Here is a 22,965-nt window from a genome sequence, read left to right as displayed (position 1 = left end):
AGGTTCTTCTAAAACCTTGAGTCATTAATCAATAGGATTATCAAATATTTAGCATATTTAAATCTCAGTTGATCAATAGGCATGAATTAGAACCAATATGGACACCTTCTTGTGAGATATTTAATTTTCAATCCTGATCCAAAAATATTTATTTATTCATTCTTTATTTAAGAATTATTTGAGTGTGTGTGGCACTGTACTTGATGCTATAAATACAGTGGATTATTAGTTAGAAATGTGGTTGTAGAAGAAAGTAACTCAACTGATACTAGCTTAAGCAAAATAAACAAAAAATTAAAAATTAAATTTTTTGACTCATTTCACCATACTATGTAAGGGATAGAAATAGAGGCAGCCTTGGGATAACTTTATCCTTGGACTCCAGTGCCTCAAACCCCTCTCTCTCTCTTTCATTCTCTTGCTCTCTTCTTTATACTCTATCTTATCCCTGATTATGCATATTGATGTCATTAGCTCGTCAGCTGCTCCTAGGAGGATAGATCCAGGGCATTAGACAATTCTGGGATTACATCCTACCAACCAAGAGGAAAAATAGTATCTTCCTCACCACCTTCAGTTTGACAACTCCACCGTGGGTCATATGCCACTCCCCAGAGCAGTTACACAGGTAAGAAGACTCATTGGTTGAGCCTGGGTCACATGGCCAAAGCTAGTATGATTTCCAAAAGAAATGTAGAAGAAATAATCCAAACAAATATGGACCCTATCCTCATCAGAGCTTGCAGTACAGTATGCAAGACAAAATGTTAAACAAATATAAATTACTATTGATTACAATTGAGATGAGTGCTACTCAGAAGAATTACAAGGGTATAAAAAAAAAGCATTTAAGGGGCGTGCCTGGTGGCGTAGTGGTTAAGTTCACGCATTCTGCTTTGCAGGCCCAGGGTTCGCAGGTTCGGATCCTGGGCACAGATGTGCACACTGCTCATCAAGTCATGCTGTGTCAGGCATCCTACATATAAAGTAGACGAAGATGGGCACCAGTGTTGGCCCAGGGCCAATCTTCCTCAGCAAAAAGAGGAGGATTGGCAACAGATGTTAGCTCAGGGCTAATCTTCCTCACAAAAAAAAAAAAAAATTTAATATAAATAGCCAGAAAAGGATTCTTCAAGAAAGTGATACCTAAGATGACATACAAACAAGTGTAGGAATTAACTAGATGGTGGTATAAGAGATTCCCCAGGCAGAGAGGACAAGGGGAAAAACGGAAAATATAATTAAAGCCCAAAAATATACCCTAGAGTCAAAATTACAAGGTTAAGATGTCAAGAGGTCTTGCATAACCTTTAATAAGATTTTTTCTAAAACTCTAAGGGTATGTGATACTCTTATTTTTTATTCCCCTCATTCAGATAATTTTGTAATCTAATTACAGTTGTAGAGCAAACACTAATCTAGGATCAGACGACCTACTTCTGACACTGCAAATACTGGACGACGTTGGGTAAACCATTTCCCCTCTTGGGATCTCAATTTACTCGTGGTTATACGAAGGTGGTTGGATTATACCAAGATATTTTTCTCGATAATCTGTGTCTCCCGCAGATAGTGGAAGCTTTGAGGCCAGTAAGGAGATTAATTTAGGGTAAGGACAAAATGGGATTAAGGGTTAGCCTTTAGGAGTGCCATTTGATAAAGGGCCCTGAAACTTCACCAGGGTATTAAAAAATTATCTGGAAATAAAATGAGATGGAGAAAAAAATTTACCAGAATCCTTGTGAGGAAAAGTTCGTTTGCAAAAACCACTTTGATGAGACAAAAGGGATGGGTACGTGCTCATAGAAGCAGAGCCTCCAAGAAGTCTTCTAAGTAAAGTCAGTCTGGTTAACTGGGGAAGTCTTGTTTTTCTGATTGGGGTCTGCGAGTTTGTCACCAGAGGTGAATTGTTCAGGAAAATAAAATAGAGGCTGAAAACTGCTAACAACCATGGTCTTTCATCTCCATCTGTTTCCTACACACATCTCAGACTATCTTCTAAATAAATATTAAAGAAATATTTACTGCACATTGGTTTGAAAGGTTGACAAAGTATTAGGCTGTCCAGAAAACATTCAGGCTTGGTACAGTTCTGGGTGAGGACGAGTGCCTTTAGATTACTGAGCATCATGCTCCTGCACTCACATAAGGTAGAAGACAGAGGTGGGGCAAACCTTGATGCTCTTCAAATATTTGCAAAGTACTTTCACATCAGATCCCAAGATATGTGCACAAATTTGTGAGTTTTCTGGTAAAGTGTAACATCATACCCCAACCGAGAGAACACTGAGAAAGAACCTGATTCTGAGTGACGTCAGCATCATGGCGGAGTGAGCTTTCCCATGAATTCTTCCCCCACAAGTTACAACAAAAGTAACAGCCACAGACCAACAACGGAATCCCAGACAGTGAAAAGCTGGAGCGGAGGGATCCACACTGCCGCACATCTGAGAGCGGAACGTGCTGGGCCCCCGGAGGAAGTGGGGAGAGGTAAGGAGAACTCCGCTCCCTCCCCATCAGATCAGCGATCCCGGTCCGCGCGGCTCCCAGAGAGGGGGGAGGGGCGGCCCTCGGCGGGAAACTGTAGCTCTTCGGGCTCTCTCAGCCAGTGGGAAACTCCCCCACAGAGGGCTCAGAGGAGCCACAGGGCTACCATCAACATCTGAGCAACCCAGAGAGCGGATAAAGAGGGGCAAACGAGAAGCCTCCCACGTCAGGGACCCAGAGGGCAAAAGAGAGAGCTCCCCCCTCCCCGCAACCCGGAGTCTGCAGCTCGACCAGATCTAGCGGTCCGAGGCAGACCTGAATAAACTGGACTGGACCCGTGGATCGCAGTGGGGAAAAAAAACAAAACAAAACAAAACAAAACTGCGGATCGCAGCAGAAAAACTGGGGCAGAGCGCAGGGGGCTTAGACTACACAGCCCTTTACCACCAGACAGTGGCGGCAGGTGGAAATTGCAACCAGAGACTTCCAGGATGAGGAAAATCAAAACCAACACAGGAACCACAATGCAAAAATATATGAAATCACCAGACCAGAAACAAAATGACAAGCACCCAGAAATCAACCCCGAAGATACAGAAATCCATAAACTAAATGACAGAGATTTCAAAATAGCTATCATAAAAACACTCAACGAAATACGAGACAACACAGACAAACAATTAAATGAGATTAGGAGTTTCTTCACAAAAGAGATTGAAATCATAAAGAAAAACCTATCAGTGCTGATGGAGATGAAGAACACAATGGAGGAGATAAAGGAGAATCTGGAATCTTTAAAGAACAGAGCTGACAATATGGAGGAAAGAATTAGTACTTTAGAGGATAGGAATACAGATATACTCCAGATGGAAGAAGAGAGAGAACTAAGACTAAAAAGAAATGAAGAAAGACTCCGAGAAATATCGGACTCTATTAGAAAATGTAACATAAGAATTATAGGTATTCCTGAGGGAGAGGAGAGGGAAAGAGTAACAGAGAGCCTATTCAAGGAAATAATAGCTGAAAATTTCCCAAATCTGGGGAAGGAGCAGGAAATACCAGTAAGCGAAGCCAACAGGACGCCTATATATATTAACAGACAAAGGCCTTCACCACGACACCTAGTGGTAAGGCTAGCCAGGGTCAACGACAAAGAAACAATATTAAGGGCAGCTAGACAAAAACGAAAAATAACGTACAAAGGAACTCCCATCAGGCTCTCAGCGGATTTCTCAACAGAAACTTTTCAGGCTAGAAGAGACTGGAATGATATATTCAAAATACTAAAAGACAAAAACTTTCAGCCAAGAATACTCTACCCAGCAAAAATATCCTTCAAATATGATGGAGAAATAGTAACTCTCCCAGATAAACAAAAGCTAAGGGAGTTCATGGCCACGAGACCGCCACTACAAGAAATACTCAAGAAGGCCCTCAGGCCTGAAAACAAGAAGAGAAAGGGAACACAAAGCTTGGAGTAAGGAGAAAAGTAGGTAGACAAAATCAGAGAAATAGTAGATCTTTACCAGAATAGGTTAGCAACCACTTAAATACTAAACTCAAAGATCAAAGGAAGAAATTCACCAAAAATAAATTTAACCTCATCACTGTAAACACACAGCCACAACACAAGATAGAATAAGGTATAACAAGAGCAACTTAGAAGGGGAAGAGGAAAGTGACTGAATTGACTTAGTATAAGGAAATAGGAGGCTATCAGATAATGGACTATCTCATACAGAAGATTTTTTGCCCAAACCTCAAGGTAACCACTAAACAAATAATCAAATGAAAACCACATATGATAAACAAAGAGAAAACTAGAAGAATCATAAGACAGAACAACCAAACTGAATTGGCAGTCCAAAACAAATGGGACAAGAAACAAAGGAAATGCAAAAGAACCAGAAAATAAGTGACAAAACAGCAACATTCAACCCTCATATTTCAATAATTACCCTAAATGTAAATGGATTGAACTCTCCAATCAAAAGATACAGAGTGGCAGGATGGATTAAAAAGCAAGACCCAACAATATGCTGCCTTCAGGAAACACATCTTAGCACTAAAGACAAGCACAGGCTCAGAGTGAAAGGATGGAAGACAATACTCCAAGCTAATGGCAAACAAAAGAAAGCAGGTGTTGCCATACTCATATCAGACAAAGTAGACTTCAAGATAAAACAGGTTAAGAAAGACAAAGAAGGGAAATATATAATGATAAAAGGGACACTCCATCAAGAAGACATATCACTTATAAATATATATGCACCCAACATAGGAGCACCAATGTACATAAAACAACTATTAACAAACCTAAAAGGAGAAATCAACAACAACACAATAATAGTAGGGGATCTTAACACCCCACTTACAGCAATGGATAGATCATCCAGACAAAAAGTTAATAAAGAAATATTAGACTTAAATGAAAAACTGGACGAGATGGACCTAGTAGACATATACAGAGCACTCCACCCAAAAACAGCTGACTACACATTCTTCTCAAGCGCGCATGGAACATTCTCTAGGATAGACCATATGTTGGGAAACAAAGCAAGCCTCAATAAATTTAAGAAGATTGAAATCATAACAAGCATCTTTTCAGACCATAAGGCTATGAAACTGGAAATGAACCAGGAAAAAAAAACTGGGAAAGTGACAAAAATGTGGAGATTAAACAACATGCTACTGAACAACCAATGGATCATTGATGAAATTAAAGGAGAAATCAAAAACTATCTGGAAACAAACGAAAATGATAACATGCCATATCAAACCATGTGGGACGCAGCAAAAGCGGTCCTGAGAGGGAAACTCATAGCGATACAAGCCCACCTTAACAAACAAGAAAAAGCCCTAATAGGCAACCTTAAATTACACCTAACAGAACTAGAAAAAGAAGAACAAACAAAGCCCAAAGCCAGCAGAAGGAGAGAAATAATAAAAATCAGAGCAGAAATAAATGATATTGAGACCAAAAAAACAGTAGAAAGGATTAATGAAACAAAGAGTTGGTTCTTCGAGAAGATAAACAAAATAGACAAACCCTTAGCCAGGCTTACTAAGAAAAAAAGAGAAAAGGCTCAAGTAAATAAAATTAGAAATGAAAGAGGAGAAATTACAACGGATACCATGGAAATACAGAGGATTATAAGAGAATACTATGAGAAATTATATGCCAACAAATTGGACAATCTAGAAGAAATGGATAAATTCTTAGACTTATACAACCTCCCAAAATTGAACCAAGAAGAAATGGAGAATCTGAATAGACCAATCACAAGTAAAGAGATTGAAATAGTAATCAAAAACCTCCCAAAAAATAAAAGTCCAGGACCAGATGGCTTCTCCGGTGAATTTTACCAAACATTCAAAGAAGATTTGATACCCATCCTCCTCAAACTATTCCAAAAAATAGAGGAAGATGGAACACTTCCTGAATCATTCTATGAGGCCAACATCACCCTGATACCAAAACCAGACAAAGACAATACAAAGAAAGAAAATTACAGGCCAATATCGCTGATGAACATTGATGCAAAAATCCTCAACAAAATATTGGCAAACCGAATACAACAATATGTTAAAAAGATCATACACCATGATCAAGTGGGATTTATACCAGAGACGCAGGGATGGTTCAACATCCGCAAATCAATCAACGTGATACATCACATCAACAAAACAAAGAATAAAAACTACATGATCGTCTCAATAGACGCAGAGAAGGCATTTGACAAGATACAACATCCATTTCAGATAAAAACTCTCAATAAAATGGGAATAGAAGGAAAGTACCTCAACATAATAAAGACCATATATGACAAACCCACAGCTAACATCATACTCAAGGGGGAAAGACTGAAAGCCATTCCTCTGAGAACAGGAACGAGGCAGGGCTGCCCACTCTCACCACTCCTGTTCAACATAGTACTGGAGGTTTTGGCCAGAGCAATTAGGCAAGAAAAAGGAATAAAAGGAATCCAAATAGGTAACGAAGAAGTGAAACTCTCACTATTTGCAGATGACATGATTGTATATATAGAAAACCCTAAAGAATCTGTTGGAAAACTGTTAGAAACAATCAACAACTACAGCAAAGTTGCAGGGTACAAAATCAATCTACAAAAATCAGTTGCATTTCTATATGCTAATAATGAACTAACAGAAAGAGAGCTCAAAAAGATAATACCATTTACAATTGCATCAAAAAGAATAAAATACCTAGGAATAAATCTTACCAAGGAGGTGAAGGACCTATACAATGAGAACTACAAGACATTATTGAGAGAAATCTACGATGACATAAAGAAATGGAAAGATATCCCATGCACGTGGATTGGAAGAATAAACATAGTTAAAATGTCTATATTACCTAAAGCAATCTACAGATTCAATGCAATCCCAATCAGAATCCCAATGACATTCTTCACAGAAATAGAAAAAAGAATACTAAAATTTATACGGGGCAACAAAAGACCCCGAATAGCTAAAGAAATCCTAAAGAAAAAGAACAAAGCAGGAGGCATCACAATTCCTGACTTCAAAACATACTACAAAGCAATAGTAATCAAAACAGCGTGGTACTGGTACAAAAACAGACACACAGATCAATGGAACAGAATTGAAAGCCCAGAAATAAAACCACACATATACGGACAGCTAATTTTCGACAAAGGTGCTAAGGACATGCAATGGAGAAAGGAAAGTCTCTTCAATAAATGGTGTTGGGAAAACTGGACAGCCACATGCAAAAGAATGAAAGTGGACCATGTGCTATCGCCATTCACAAAAATTAACTCAAAATGGATCAAAGACCTGAAGGTGAGACCTGAAACTATAAAACTCATAGAAGAAAATATAGGCAACACACTATTTGACATTGGGTTTAAAGGAATCTTTTCGGATGACATGCCTACCCAGACTAGGGAAACTAAAGAAAAAATAAACAAGTGGGACTTTATCAGACTAAAGAGCTTTTATAAGACAAATGAAAACAGAATCAAGATGAACAAACAACCAACCAGCTGGGAGAGAATATTTGCAAAACATACATCTGACAAGGGGTTGATCTCCATAATATATAAAGAACTCACACAATTGAACAACAAAAAAACAAACAACCCGATCAAAAAATGGGCAGAGGAAATGAACAGACACTTCTCCAAGGAAGATATACAGATGGCCAATAGGCACATGAAAAGATGCTCAACATCACTAATCATCAGGGAAATGCAAATCAAAACAACACTAAGATACCACCTCACGCCCGTTAGAATGGCTATAATCACCAAGACAAAAAACAACAAATGTTGGAGAGGATGTGGAGAAACAGGAACCCTCATACACAGCTGGTAGGAATGCAAATTGGTGCAGCCTCTATGGAAAACGGTATGGAGATTCCTCAAAGAATTAAAAATAGAGATGCCCTATGATCCAGCCATCCCACTACTGGGAATCTATCCAACGCACCTGAAATCAACAATCCAAAGAGGCTTATGCACCCCTATGTTCATTGCAGCATTATTCACCATAGCCAAGAAGTGGAAGCAACCTAAGTGTCCCTCGACTGACGATTGGATTAAGAAAATGTGGTATATATATACAATGGAATACTACTCAGCCATAAAAAAAGACAAAATCGTCCCATTTGCAACAACATGGATGGGCCTGGAGCGTATTATGTTAAGTGAAATAAGCCAGAAAGAGAAAGACAAACACTGTATGATCTCACTCATATGTGGAATATAAACCAACACATGGACAGAGAAAACCGGACTGTGGTTACCCGGGCAGTGGGGGTGGGGGGTGGGCACAAGGGGTGAAGGGAGTCATATATGGGGTGATGAACAAACAAAAATGTACAACCCAAAATTTCACAATGTTAGAAACTATTAAAATATCAATAAAAAAAAAAAAAAAAAAAAGAACCTGATTCTGACAGTGCAGAGAAGAGATGGATGTGAGTAGGGGCAATGGTGATCAAAGGCACTGCCTGTGACCCTTGGGTTGAAATTTGACAACTAATATATAACCAGGAAAGTGAGAGGGCTGAAGGTATGACCACATGTTTCTGGGACACTGTAGACATGGAAGTGAAATGTCAGTGTTTGTCTTTGCTAAAAGTTGTTGTAAATATCATTTATTCTATTATATGCCTTCTAGAAAGGAACACATACAGGCTAATTTTGTTGTTCACTGCAATGAAAGGAGTCATCAGGATGCATTTTTAATCCAAGTAAATCTCTTGTGAAATTATTTTCCAGAGACATTGTCTAATGACCCAAACTAAAACAGAATCTATAGCTAATTTTAGAATCAGTAGAGAACACTGAGATTTCAGACATCTTTACTTAGTGCCACTTTCCTATATAATAATCAGAGAAAAGCAAGGTTGTAGTTTGGTGGTTTTTGTTTGCCTGTTTTGTTTTTAAGTTTGAAGGAAAGGTTTAAATCTATTTTAGATAATATGCGTGTTCTTATTGGTCTACAAAAGAACTTTATCTTTAGTAGTTTTCAGAAAATTATGTCTCAGTTATTAAAATATTCCAATCTTGCCCTCTAGAAGAGAATAATCTGCTAGAGAATACTCTAGACTTTTAGCAGAACTAGGCTGGTTCTTTCGATGCAATTTTTTTGCTGGGTAAGCTACTTTTACTTATCTTAGGCCTAGATTTTCCTTTTGTAGAATGGAGATAGCACCCTTCCTAATTCACTGCAATCATATGGAAAATTGAGACAATAAATTTTCAAGTCATCTATACATTCACTAGGAAAAAAGGAGAATTTCTCTTATTGTTTTTAAGATGAGAGGCTGGATTTTTCATCTATCAATTCTTTATACAGTGCTTTGTATCGTGTAAACAATAAATAAATCCTTGAAGATGATGAAGAAGAAGATGATAGTAATAATCATGATTATCAAAATAAAAATGTTAGCGTATGGATAATCATTTTCTAAACTGTAAAGCTCTATAAAAATAAAAGTTGCAATGTTGAAATGGATCTGAATTGTCATCAGTAATCATAGATTACGGTATTAGTGATGTCAATACTATTCACATGCGTATGCAACAGTCTGACTTTCATCACCTCATTTTGCAAGTATTTCAAGATAAACATGTGCCATCCTGAGTTCTTTAGAACAAAAGATAAATGGAGAGTTATTAGCAATTTAGCGACCTCAGTATTATTAAAGTTGTTAAAACAATCTAATACAAACTTTAAAGTAACTAAATCTGCTATACAGTATTTGCAAGCCCAAAATGTTGCCTTTAAAAACTGCATACATAAAGTTGGTTTTATTTCCAAACGTCAAAAGAGGGACAGATTTTGCCCCTGAATGTCATTATTAACAGTTTGAAGAGTAAAATAGCTAGAATATGTTACATATATAAGTCTCAGTCATTTGAATGTGTATTCTGTATTTTAGCTTCATTAGCATATTCACACTGTGTGATGTTTGCCAAGGAATTATAAATTGAGCTCTCAAAAAATTAGCCAAGCATGTTCCACAGAAAAGCAACACAAGAGGTGGAGGGGAAACTCAAAAGGTCAAAATAAGATATTTCTACCAAATGGAGCCAGAGTGTCTCAAAGCACTAGATTTGTAGCCAGATAATCTGAGTTAAATACTTGAAAATGAATGCAGATGGAAGGACTGTGAATGTTGCCAGGGGCAGGAGATTTTCAACTATAATGCTCACATTACTGTCATTGATAGTTAAAAAAGTTAAAGTGCTATGGACGCAGCTCCATACATACTCTGTTAACATACATGACTCCTCAATCCCGCAAAGAATGTCTGTTGCTAAAAAAGAGTACCATATACACACATACCCTAATAAATAGACATAGATATCTAGGTTAATGGAAGCCAATGAACCTCTTCAGAATTCTAGCTAGGAATTCTGCTAGTTATTCCAGAACTGCTAGGAATCTGAGCCACTGGGACACTTCTTTTATGAACAATTATATGAAAAATCAATGGAGAGCTATAGTTTGGTAATGGTTGCCATTAAGACAAAAGATTGTTGAGTCTGGAATCTCAGCTAAGAACTGTAACGTGCAAAATTTGTCTATATTTGTAAATGTAAGCCTACCATCTCTAGTGACAGGCAGCAATAGAATCCCTGGACAGATTAACCAATGACTAGAATTGATACTAAGTAGATCAAAAATATTGTTATTGAATTTTCTAACACCTCCACAGAGCACATTACGGCTGTTCACCTCAATAATATTGTTGCTGGTTGAGGCTAACAAATAGTACTTGTTCTCAAGACTGGTAGATTTTTACACCTATTTTTGTGTTTGTAACAGGCTCTAGTGAAAACAACCATCATCAACAAATAAGTAAACCATTGATTTGATCACAGAAGTCAAGACAGTCACAGTCACATGCAAACATGAGATGTATGTATATTATCCATAGATACTCATGCAGATTCATTCAGACCTCTCAGAGGTCAAGAGAGACCAAAAACATTGCCATTTTCTGAGATCCCTGGCATATTAAAAATTAGGAAATGCCAAACAGGGTAACAAAAATTGTAAGATGTTTCAAGTGTTTACATTTAACAAACAAATGTCTGATGAAAGTCTTTTTCTCAATTCTGTAACTATCTCTGGGACTACATATAATACTTTATTTGAAGATGACATAAAAAATCTAAATTTAAGCCATTGCCTGTTTGTAACTGCCAAGCTTTCCCTGTGATATGGGATTTGATTTGCAAATATGAGTATAGGGGGAAGAATAATAGACAAATACTTAATGCAAATATCATTATATAGGGAGGAATAATAGACAAATAGAAACTATTGTTTGAAAGTCAAAAAAAGGCCAATGGTGGAGAAAAGGAATAAATATTTAAAGTATTGAAAGCATAATATTTGAAAGTGACTTCTCATTTTTAATGATTCTCTAACACACTATCTTATATTGTAGTCCCTGGAATACATGTCCTGCAACTAGAAGGCAAGGACAGTGTGTTAAGCACATAAAACAAGTATGTACTAGAGTTACAAAGGCAAAGCAGACACCACCCCATACCACTGTCCTAGCAGTGCCTAGTAGGTTGTCAACGCACAAACATTCTTATATAAATGAATGAATGAGTAAATGAATGCTAGCCTGATGGCAGTGTTATGTGACAAAGTCAGTTTGGTTATTGTATTTTGTAGCCCACCACACCTTTCCCTTTTCCTGATTAAGTTGGAGGATGACCAATCCAGGCTGAGTCTCTAGTGCTTTATCTCTTAATAGACTTTGTTTCTGCTGAGGAGGTAGTCCTTGGTTTGTTAGCCTGAAGTAAGAGAAGATTTCAGTAGTAGTCTGAGTCTGTGGTTTTCATGAGATGTATAATCAATCTTGCATCAAATGCATGAACTCTTGGTAAGGGCGTGTACTGCATGAACCCTCTACTTGTATCCCGTGCTTGTGAACACTATTCAACTTCAAGAAACTGAGCCAAGACCACATCCTTCACTGCCTTCAGTGATGACCCAACTATTATTTAGGGGTAGGTCTAATGGTCCCTAAAGATATATTTCCCTAATGCTTGACATGTTTAAGATGACTAGCAGCAGATACATAAAACCCCAGGGAATTCAGTCAAGATGAAAGTCAGTTTCCTTTGGTGCTTCTATGTCACAAGCGTCTATGAAAGAAATATATTCGAACAGCAGCCCTGACATCCAACATCCACATATTTAATCTTTTGACAGATTTGAATAGCTAATACCAAACAATATCTCATTGTTTGATTGAATTAGATCTTCTCTTTTCTTTCCTCTATACAAAGTAGATACTAACAACTCTAGTACTTCATATCTTAGAACCAAGCCAACTAGATACCTAATTATTTGAGCTTTCATGTTTGAATATATTCATAGTAATAAAATAACCAGAAAAATTGAAGCCTGTTTTATTGTATTTTCTCCATGGAAAGACTACATTTTGAGAGAAATGTAGTCAGTTAAACAGAGGTCTCTGTCACACACAATAGGGTCCTCAACACAGAAATGTATGTATATACTTTCCTTTTTTTTTTTTATAATTTTTTATTCATTTATTTATTTTTTCCCCCAAAGCCCCAGTAGATAGCTGTATGTTATAGCTGCACGTCCTTCTAGTTGCTGTATGTGGGACACGGCTTCAGCATGGCCGGAGAAGCGATGTGTCGGTGCACACCTGGGATCCGAACCCCGGGCCGCCAGCATCAGAGTGCAAGCACTTAACCACTAAGCCATGGGGCCGGCCCTGTATATACTTTCATTTAATCACTTTGTGATCTACTGCAAGCACAAAGAGGGACTAATATTGCAAAATTCTGTACATATCGGGAAGTAGTCTTTCAGCAGTTCTTCCAAGGCTGATTTCAGTGGGCTTGCAGATTTCTCTTATAACAGCAGTAAATGAAATTAGTCACATAGGCCACAGTACAATATGCTTGTTTAGCACAAAACAGTAAGAAAGGGGATGGTGATGATTCACCTTGACTACAGGGAATGATTTTGGAAAGAATAGAAATGATAAGTAAAGATTTATTTGAAAGCAGTTATTAGGCAATTATAGACAACAAAGAGTAAAAAAAAAGATCAAGTAGTAAGTACTTGAAAGCTTATGAATAACAAATAAGGCTTATTCAGGTAATAATAGTTTGCAGCAAAGTTGCTGGAGTACAGTATTCTGTCAATATTAAGTAGAAGGACAAATACATTCATGCTTAGCTCTTTGAAGAATAAAGCCACATGTGTATTTTTATCACTCCTCCAAAAGAATAAAAGGGCACACTTAGTAAGCAAGTTAGGGTTTTATGGTCCTAATCAGGGTCAAATTTTTAACAATAAGTCAAATGCTCACGTACACAAAAGGGCCCTGCACAGCAATAACATTAGTTAAAAATGTGAAATTTTCCTGAGCGGGTACAATTTCCCAACAAACATGTTATGCTTAAATTGTATTCACAACTTAAATTACCAAGACCAAACATCAAATGCTTCTAGCTAGGGCTGTTTCATGATACCTTGGATTGTAAATTTCTCAAAAAGAAGATTTCTAATATGCTTGTTTTCATTTTTTTTTTTTTTTGCAAAAGAGAGTGTACCCTTTCTCGTTGACCTAAAAAACAAACACTATTCTTCAATAATTACTTTAAAACTAGCTAAGGAAATGTGCTGCTTTTGACTTATGGATCTAGAATAATATTAATATAGTGATTTTAGGACATCCACTTAAAAACTCGAGAGTATATTTTTTCAGAACTCAATGTCATAACATATAACTTATGTTATGTGTTATATATTGTGTTATGTCCCTACTGCTTTAAGCATAAGAATATCTTTTGTCTGAAAAGTTCAGGTTGTATTGGTATGCACTTTGCTTCACTTCCCATAAATTTTTGTTAAGATGGGCAATAAGTAAGAGTGATCTATGCAGAGGTGGTGAGTCCAGAGTTTCAAAAATTTTCTCTAAGCAAAGGCTAGTTTTGTTTTGCTTTTTAATGTCTAAGGTAACGTTATTGAAGAACAAGTTGAAAATCATTCAGGAATTGTTTTTACTTCCGTACTAAACTGTTTCCTAACTTACATAACTGCTATTATACATTGCCATTCATAATCCTAACTATGAAATACACTACGTGGAAGCTAGTTCCATCTTACTCACTGCATAACAACTGCACTACAATTCCTGAAATAGACTAAGCTCATAATAAATGTTACAAGCTCAAAGAGACTGGAGACAACACTGACTACTGTGGTTTTCAAATTGTACCCTCTTGAACTTCTGCAGAAGCGAGCAAGTCAAAGGAGAAGCTCAGCAGTTGTCATTTCAAGACTCCTTCCTTTAAAGATATTATTAAATATTAAAAGGCACCCATATTACACAGTAAATTAAAATTTTAGAATCATTTTATAACTTTGTTTTTAAAATTGTGTGGCCGTGAGAAACTCATTTAATTTATTGCCTATGATTTCCCAGCAGTCATAGAGCATATTCAGGAATTCTTGCAAAGTGAGAAAAGTCTATTCCACACAATGTTCTCATAAGTGATGAAATTTTTATGGATAGTGAAGTTAACAAAATATGTTTTGTAGATATTCAATCAAATATTTATTAATTTATGTTTTGAATATTTCTGTTTTGTTTTTTGGAGACTATTCATGTTTTTCAAATCTCGGATCTTCTGAAGGTGCTCACAGCTTGTAGGCCCTAGGCCTGTTGTGTCTAAAGGATGAAATGGTTCTACTCTCACCCCTACTTTAACTAGAGCAAATCATACTTGAACTATCTCACACCTTGGAGTAAACAGCAATTCACTAAAAGCAATATTTGGAGTTGGCAAACCACTGATAACAGAAATTTTAACCTACCAAATGTGGAAACATAATAACATAGGCCCCCAATTTGAAATGAGAATTCAGTAAATCAGAAATATGGGACTTTTTAAGGAAGAAATGAGCTTATTTTTAGGGAAAATTATAAGGCTATCACTGGTAAATTTCTTTTATTCATATTTAATGCAGTAAACTGCCTTTTCTTCAGAACATGTAAATTATCCTTGGGGTTTGAATGCTAGCTAGCTAAATTACTTGGACTATTAAAAAAAAAATCCAATTCAGACTTATTCTGCTGCACTACGTTCTTTCTCATGAGGTTTCAGCTCCCCAAGTCTCCTGACACCTACAGTCTGAGAAGGTATAAATGCTCTAAGATGAACACGAGGCACATTTTTAGCTCTATTAGAATATAAATTCTAACGCTATATTTTGTAGATAATAAGTGCTGTGAAATATATTTTCAATAATTACAAGAAGTCATAAAACATAGCTAGTGCAGGATGTAGTAGGAGTCATAAAATGAACCCCTATTGATAATCATAAAAGATCCAAATAAATTCCCAATGAGGTTTCTTTTTTCTTTCTTACTTGGAGTTAAGAACTTTGTCTAACACCCCTTCTTAATTCTGTGTGAAAACCTGAAATACATCTTTGGAACATCTCAATCCCTGACTGTATTAAACTAATATGCCTCCACTTTAAATATTCCTAGAAGAAAATTAAATCCTTTCTAGAATAAATTAAGATCATCCAGAGACTCTACAATTTTTCATACACAATGTCCAGTGCTCAAAACTACCAGGCATGTTAGGAAAGAAAACCAAATGACCAAACACCAAGAGGAAAAAAAACAAAAACAGACTACAGAAACAGATCCAGCGTGGTTGAGATTTTGGGATTGTCAGACAGGGACTCTATCATAGCTATAATTGGGAAAGGAGGAATTCTGCATCCAATAAGGACAGAGTATCTTATATCAGTTTAATTTCTCTTCAGATAACAATTGTAAGTCTATGAAAGAAGGGAATCACAGTAGGTGAACTCCATATGTACCTGAACTTTCCCAGAACACACATCCCAGTTCACTATGACAAACAGAGGGAAAAGTAAAGCATAAAGAGGCAGAGCTGAGGATACAGAGATTGGAGTTCAGGACTGCCAGAATGGCTCAAAACTGAGGGAAAAATCCCCCAAAGGACTCAACCACAGATGGATAATTCCCAAATATGAGTGCAGATTTACATCATATCCTTGGCTGAGTCGTAAACTACAAATGTGCAGGGTAAAATTTTTTTTTTAAATCATAAAGCAGCATCTGGGTGCCTAAAGAGCTAACCATAGATTTCAGCAGTTGCCCAATGCTAGTCAGATAGAGTTTTGAGATAAAATCTTGTCAACTTAGAGGTGCTTGGTAAACACACGAAGCTTTCCACTGAAATGCCAAAAGGTCCATTACTTAAGAGTAAGGAACACATACTGGGACAAACAACATTGCCCTAGAACTAAGAGCAAACTGAAGTAAATTCATGTTAATAAGTCTAAAATTGAGCTTCAAGATGATTAAAGTAAACTGCCAATAAATTAACTTTCTTCTAAAATAAAACTCAACAGTCTTTAAAGGAAAAAAAAAATTTTAAAATGTCCAAAATACAATGTATAGCACAGAATAAAAATTTCTAGGCTTGCAAAAAAGTAGCAAACTATAATCCATAATCAAGAGAAAAAAGAGCCAATAGAGACATACACACAGATGATCCAGATGTTAGAATTAGTAGACAAGTCATTCAAAACAATGGTTCTAAATAAGTTAAAGAATACACAAAGATGGATGGGCAAAATGAGGGAAGGCATGAAGACTTTCAAGACAAAATGCAAAGTTTAAAGAATATATAGAAATTCTAGACTCGAAAAATACAATATCAAAAATGTAAATTCATTGGATGTGCTTAACAAAACATTGGACACGGAGAAAGAGTCAGTGAACTCAAAGAGAGCCAATAGAAATTATTCAAATTTAATTACAGAGAAAAAAAATTTTTTAATAGAGTAGCTTTCAACAAATGCTACTGGAAAAAGTGGATAAATGCAAAAAAGAAAAAAAAAAAAAAAAAAACGAGAGTCTAAACACCTAATCACTGACCTTAAACCTTTCGCAAAAATTAACTCACAATGAATCATAGAAATATATTTAAAATGTAAAACTCTTAGGCAATACATAAGAGAAAAATTAGGTGACCTTGAGTTTGTCAATGACTCTTTAGATACAAGACCAAAAGCATAATCCATGAAAGAAAAACTTGATAAGTTGGAATTCATTAAAGTTAAAAATCTCTTCTCTGCAAAAGACACTTAAGAGACTGAAAAGACAACCATACTGGGAGAAAAGCTTTGCAAAACACATATCTGATAAAGAACCAGCATCCAAAATATATAAAGAACTCTTAAAAGTCAGTAATAAGAAAACAAACAACCCAATGGGCCAATGACCTTAACAGACACCTCACCAAAGAAGATATGCAGATGGCAAATAAGGATATGAAAAGAGGCTCCACATCACATATCATCAGGGAAATGCAAATTAAAACAACGGTGAGATACCACTACACTCCTATCACAATGTCCAAAATCCAGACACTGACAACACCAAATGCTGGTGAGATTGTGGAGCAACAGAAACTCTGATTCACTGAGTGTTGGAATGCAAAATGGTACAGCTACTTTGGAGACAGTTTGGTGGTTTCTTACAAAATTATACAAGATCTTACCATATGATCCAGCAATTGTGCTCCTTGGTATTTACCCAAAGGAGTTGAAAACTTCTATCCTCACAAAAACCTGTACACAGATGTTTATAGCAGTTTTATTCATAATTGCCAAAACTTGGAAGCAACAAAATGCCGTTTAATAGGTGAACTGATAAATAAACTGTGGTACATCTAGACAATGGAAAATTACTCAGTGCTAAAAAGAAATGAGCTATCAAGGCATAAAAAGACATGAAGGAAACTTAAATGCATATTACTAAGTGAAAGAAGCCGATCTGAAAAGGCTACATAGTGTGTGATTCCAGCTATAGGATATCTGGAAAAGGCAAAACTCTGGAGATAGTAAAAAGATCAGTGGTTTCCAGGAGTTGGGATTGGGGGTGGTGGGGGATAAATAGGTGAAGCACAAGGGATTTTTAGGGCAATGAAAATACTCTGTATGATACTATTATGATGGATACATGTCATTATACATTTATCCAAGTCTATAGAATGCAATACACCAAGATTGAATCCTAAATTAAACTATGGACTTTGGGTGATTATGATGTGTCAATGTAGGTTCATCAGTTGTAACAAATGTACCACCCTGGTGGAGGATGTTGATAATGGGGAAGGCTATGCCTTTGTGGGGGCAGGGATATATGGGAAATCTCTGTACTTTCCTCTCAATTTTGCTATGAACCTAAAACTGCTCTAAAAAAATAAAGGCTTTTAAAGAAGTTTTAATAAATATACACATGCAACCTCTAAAAATAATTAAAATTTTTAAAAATTTGAAGCTTAACATTTTTTTAGTTCAAACAGCCGTTTTTATATTTGCTTCATGAAAAAAACAACCTTTATTATTTATTCACCTTACACCATTTGATTGGGTTAGATTTTTTAAAGCCTTTTATGAGCTACTTATATAACAGAGATACTCCTATCTTTTTTTCTGTTATGCTTACTGTAGCTATTTATCTTAACCTGTCCTTTAAATATAAATTTTAGTTTGGGTATGTTTTTCACATAAGAAAATTTTGATTTTTATTTGGAAAAAGTACCAATTATACTTCTTGAATTCTCCCATTATTTTTATGTTTACAAAGTTCATTCACATTTCAAGACTTTGCAAGTATTTCCACAATTCTTTTTACTAGTTTTTCACTTCCATAGTTAACCATTATATATCTCAAAAGTATTTAGTTCTGAAACAAGACAATCTTTATATTGCTTTAACAATTAATTGAACAATAATTTTTATTTGCTATTTTTTACTATTAAATTTATATTATTTCAAAAAAAAAAGCAGCTGGCCAACAAAAAGAAAACCACTTTTTAGAAACAATAAAAATAGAAGACAAGGAATGACTCAAAGTGTGAAAGAGTCAACCTAGAAATCATCCTAGAATTCTAAATCTAGAAAAAAAATTATTAATGAAAGCATGTAAAGAAATTTCTACAATAAAATATTCGATAGAATTTGCTTCCAGGAGACCCGCACCAAAATGAGATATTTTTCTGGTGAAGGTGAAATAATCCAAGATATCTTCAAGAAGATAATATGTGGCTAAATACTAGACTTTAAAAATAACATTTAGAAGACTTCTGTTTAAAGAAATGTGAAAAATATATTGTGGGATTAAAAACATGTAGAAGTGCAATGTGTGACAAAAAGAGCACAGCTAAGAAGCCGCTGGAGGAGATAAAATAAAACGTTAAGAAAACATAGTCAATCTAAAATGAAGCAGGAGAAAAAGGAACAAACAAACATTACAAACAAAAAGTTAACCAGACATGTAATTACATAAAACGTAAAAGGAATTACACTCCAGTCTAAAGACAGAAATTGTCCAACTGAATTTAAAAAGAAAAAGATTTGACATTTACATGACATGCAATTTAAAAAACAAAGACACAGATAAGATGAAAATATAAGGATAGGAAAAGATGTATCATTACAGAAGAAGAAGAAGAAAGGAGGAGGAAGAGGAGGAAGAAGAGGAAAAGGAGAAAGAAGGAGAAGGGGAAAGAGGGAGAAAGAGAAGGGAAGGGGAAGGGGAAGGAGAAGAGGAAGAGGAAACAGAAGGAAGAGAAGAAGAAGAAGAAGAAGGCAACAAGAAGTGTTATCAAAGATGAAGAGTATAATTTTATAATGATAATAGAATCAATTAAGCAGGAGATAGCAATCCCTGATGTGTATGCACCTCATACAGAGCTCCAAAACACATAAAACAAAATGTGACAGAACAGACTGAATTAAAAAAAAATCCACAATCATAATGATTAAGGATAGAGAATATTTGTACAACACTATTAACTATCCTGAGCTCATTGTATTTATATCCAACAACTACAAAACTATAAAATTATCTTCCACTGCACATGGACCATTCACCATGATAGATCATATGGTGGGATTTATTTTTTTGAATCTTACTCAATAAATTCAACTGGATTAAAATCTTAGTATCTTCTCAGATCAAAATGGAATTAAATTGGAAATTAATAAAAAAAATCCAAAAAATTCTACAGATATATTTATCAAGCCACACACTTCTAAATAGCCATGGGTCAAGAAGAAACCAAAATGAAAACTAAAATTATTTTGAACTAAGTGATAATGAAAATACAACATATCAGAATTTGTAGATGTAACTCAAGATATATTTTTCAGGGAAATCTACAAATTAACTGTATATTAAAAGGAAAAGCTTGAAATCAGCAATCTAAGCATCCAACTCAAGACATGAAACAAATCAAGTAAAATCGAAGAAAGTAAAAGCCATAAAATTATAAACACATACAAAATCAATGAAATGGAAAGTAGACCAGTAATAGAAAGTTATTAAAAAAAAAGTTGGATTTTTGAAAAGATTAATAAGATTGATACACATCTATGAAGACTGATTATCAAGAACAAAATAGGGAAAACAGAAATAAATCACCAATGTCAGGATTAAAAAAGGGGACATGACAATAACTCCAACAGGCATTAAAAGCATATTGAGGAAGAAAACATCATTACCGCCCCCAGAATAATGAACAAAAGCTGGATAAATTACAAAGTCATAACTTTTTCTGAGTGCATTAGAGACCTAAATTGCATGCAACTAGGTGAACTGAATTCCTGAAGTGCCAAGTCCCTCCAAGAAGAGACTGGATAGAATGAACAGTTTCCCCTTTGGCAGAGCAAGAGAGGAAGAGGTGGCTGTCATTAAGGTGGGTTGAAAGGAAACAGCTAAAATTTTAGCTTACGGGACAGGTGTGGGCTATTCTTAAAGGACAGGTTTAAGAAAGTTCAGATTAATTTTGATCCCCAATCTTAATGGTAGTCTGCTGTCTGCAAGCGCCTTTCCTTAGGTCTCTCCTGAGTGCTCATAAGAAAGATTCTGGGCAAAACAGAAGATTAGACAGGGGACTTTGAGTGGCACTTGAGAAGTAAACCTGACCCACATCTCCAGACCCTTCCCTCCACCAAGTAAAAAAGCCTTAATCTGCTGCAGCAGGGGTATGAAATCCTGCAGCTCTCAGGACCTTGGCAAAGATGCACTGTTTCAGGAGGAATGGGTAGAAGCAAAAGCCAATCTCACAGGAGGCAGGCAACCCTCTTACACATAGAATCCTGTATTGATAGAAAGCAAAGGTATGAAATCACTGGGGGATAGTAGGAAATTCTTCTCTGCCCAAGACAATCACAGATATGAGGCTCAGTTTGGCTGCCACAGGGATGTTGGGAAGGAACACTGAGAAAGCCGCAAACTGAGCCCTGAGCTCACATGATCTGCCTAATAAATGGATATTCAATGATCACGAGATTTCATGTCCTTTAAACAACAGGCAAACATTTGTTAGAGATTTAAAAGAAAATTTAGAGTGCTAATATAGTCTGAGTTTCACAAATCTTCCTGAAACACTGTTTTTTTACAAGTTTGAAACTTTTTTTGTTTATGCAAGACGTTTTGAACAAGTTTTAATAAGGCATTTAAACATCTCTTCTCTTTGCTGAAATGCATATCTCTTTAATAATTGGAAAGAAACTATTTCCTTTTTCAACCACAATTTCAAGTTCAGAGCTAGATAATGAAGTTAAACAAGTATATTATTCCTTTAAGATTTCTAGGTAAATGACTTCTTAAAATCTAAATCTCAATTAAAATTTCTTTGTATCCTTTCAATGGAAAAGCTTTAGGGGCTTACAATTCAGTCTTGCCTTACAATTAAAATGATTGCAACTCATTTGTGGGTTACATTTCAAAACTTACAGAGTACATTTTTCCTTTAATAAGAAACATGCGCTGGTCTTCTATAGAAGCATTTAGAAATCTTCACCATGAGATGTTTAAATAAATAGCTCATTTTCATTTCTTTTTACAAAAAACATGAGTAAGTTACATATTTTACATAAGAGATAACATTGGGTGATTTACAATATCGTTATCAAAATCTAGTTTCTCTGAGTAATTTTCCTAAAATAATCTCTAGTTTTGAATATTTTCAAAGGAAGCAGCATAGTAAAATGGAGAGTGGAGAGTGCTTTATTGGAGGTAACCTGTTCTGGCTTCCTTTCCTGAGTCTGCCACTAACCAGCTGGGTGACTTTGTCTCAGTTTTTCCTCTGTGCAGTGAAGGATTTGGGTTATATTATCTCTTTGGTTTCTTTCACATCTGAAATTCCTTATGAGCACCAGAGTTCTATTTCTGCCTATTCAGTTGCCCTACATTTAACCCCTCTGCGCTGTCTTTAGGGAAAGTGTCCAGCTCTATAAGCAGAGGCACTCACACTGACATTTGCATAAGAATTGCCTGCAGATATTTATTTTAAAAAGATTCCTGGCTCCACTCTCATAACTAAAATTTAATAAATATGAAGTAGTGCCCAGGTATATGAATTTTTAACCATCGTGCCAGGTGGTTCTGATTCAGTGACAAGAGCCTTAAAGCTGTGAGGGTGTTTGTTTGTTTTCAGTAAGCTCTAACTGTTATCCAGCCAAGAGAAGTCTAGAGCCAGTATTATGTCAGTGGACATGGGAAGAAGTGAATTGATTTGCGACATATTGATGAAGTCTACTGAACCAGACTTTTAATGTCATCAAAATATTGAATTTTAATGGAGAAAAGAGAGGAGTCATGGATAAAGATCATGTTTTTGGTTTGGGCAACTCAGTGGACAGTAAGGCCTTTCACTCTGAGGGCAACAAAAGGAGTATGAATAAATGGGGAGGGAGCTAGGAGAATAGTCAAGAAAATTGGTAAGTTTTGGACATTAAAGTCTATGGAACATCCATGTGAATTTGTTCAAAAGGCAAATGGACATATAGGTCCAGTTCTTAGGAGAAAATTTTAAAGATAGAGATTTGATATTTATCTGAATATGGATGATA

The sequence above is a fragment of the Diceros bicornis genome, chromosome 2 (genome assembly GCF_020826845.1).
Source record: "Diceros bicornis minor isolate mBicDic1 chromosome 2, mDicBic1.mat.cur, whole genome shotgun sequence".
Taxonomy (NCBI): Eukaryota; Metazoa; Chordata; class Mammalia; order Perissodactyla; family Rhinocerotidae; genus Diceros; species Diceros bicornis.
Note: the sequence above shows the minus strand (reverse complement) of the source record.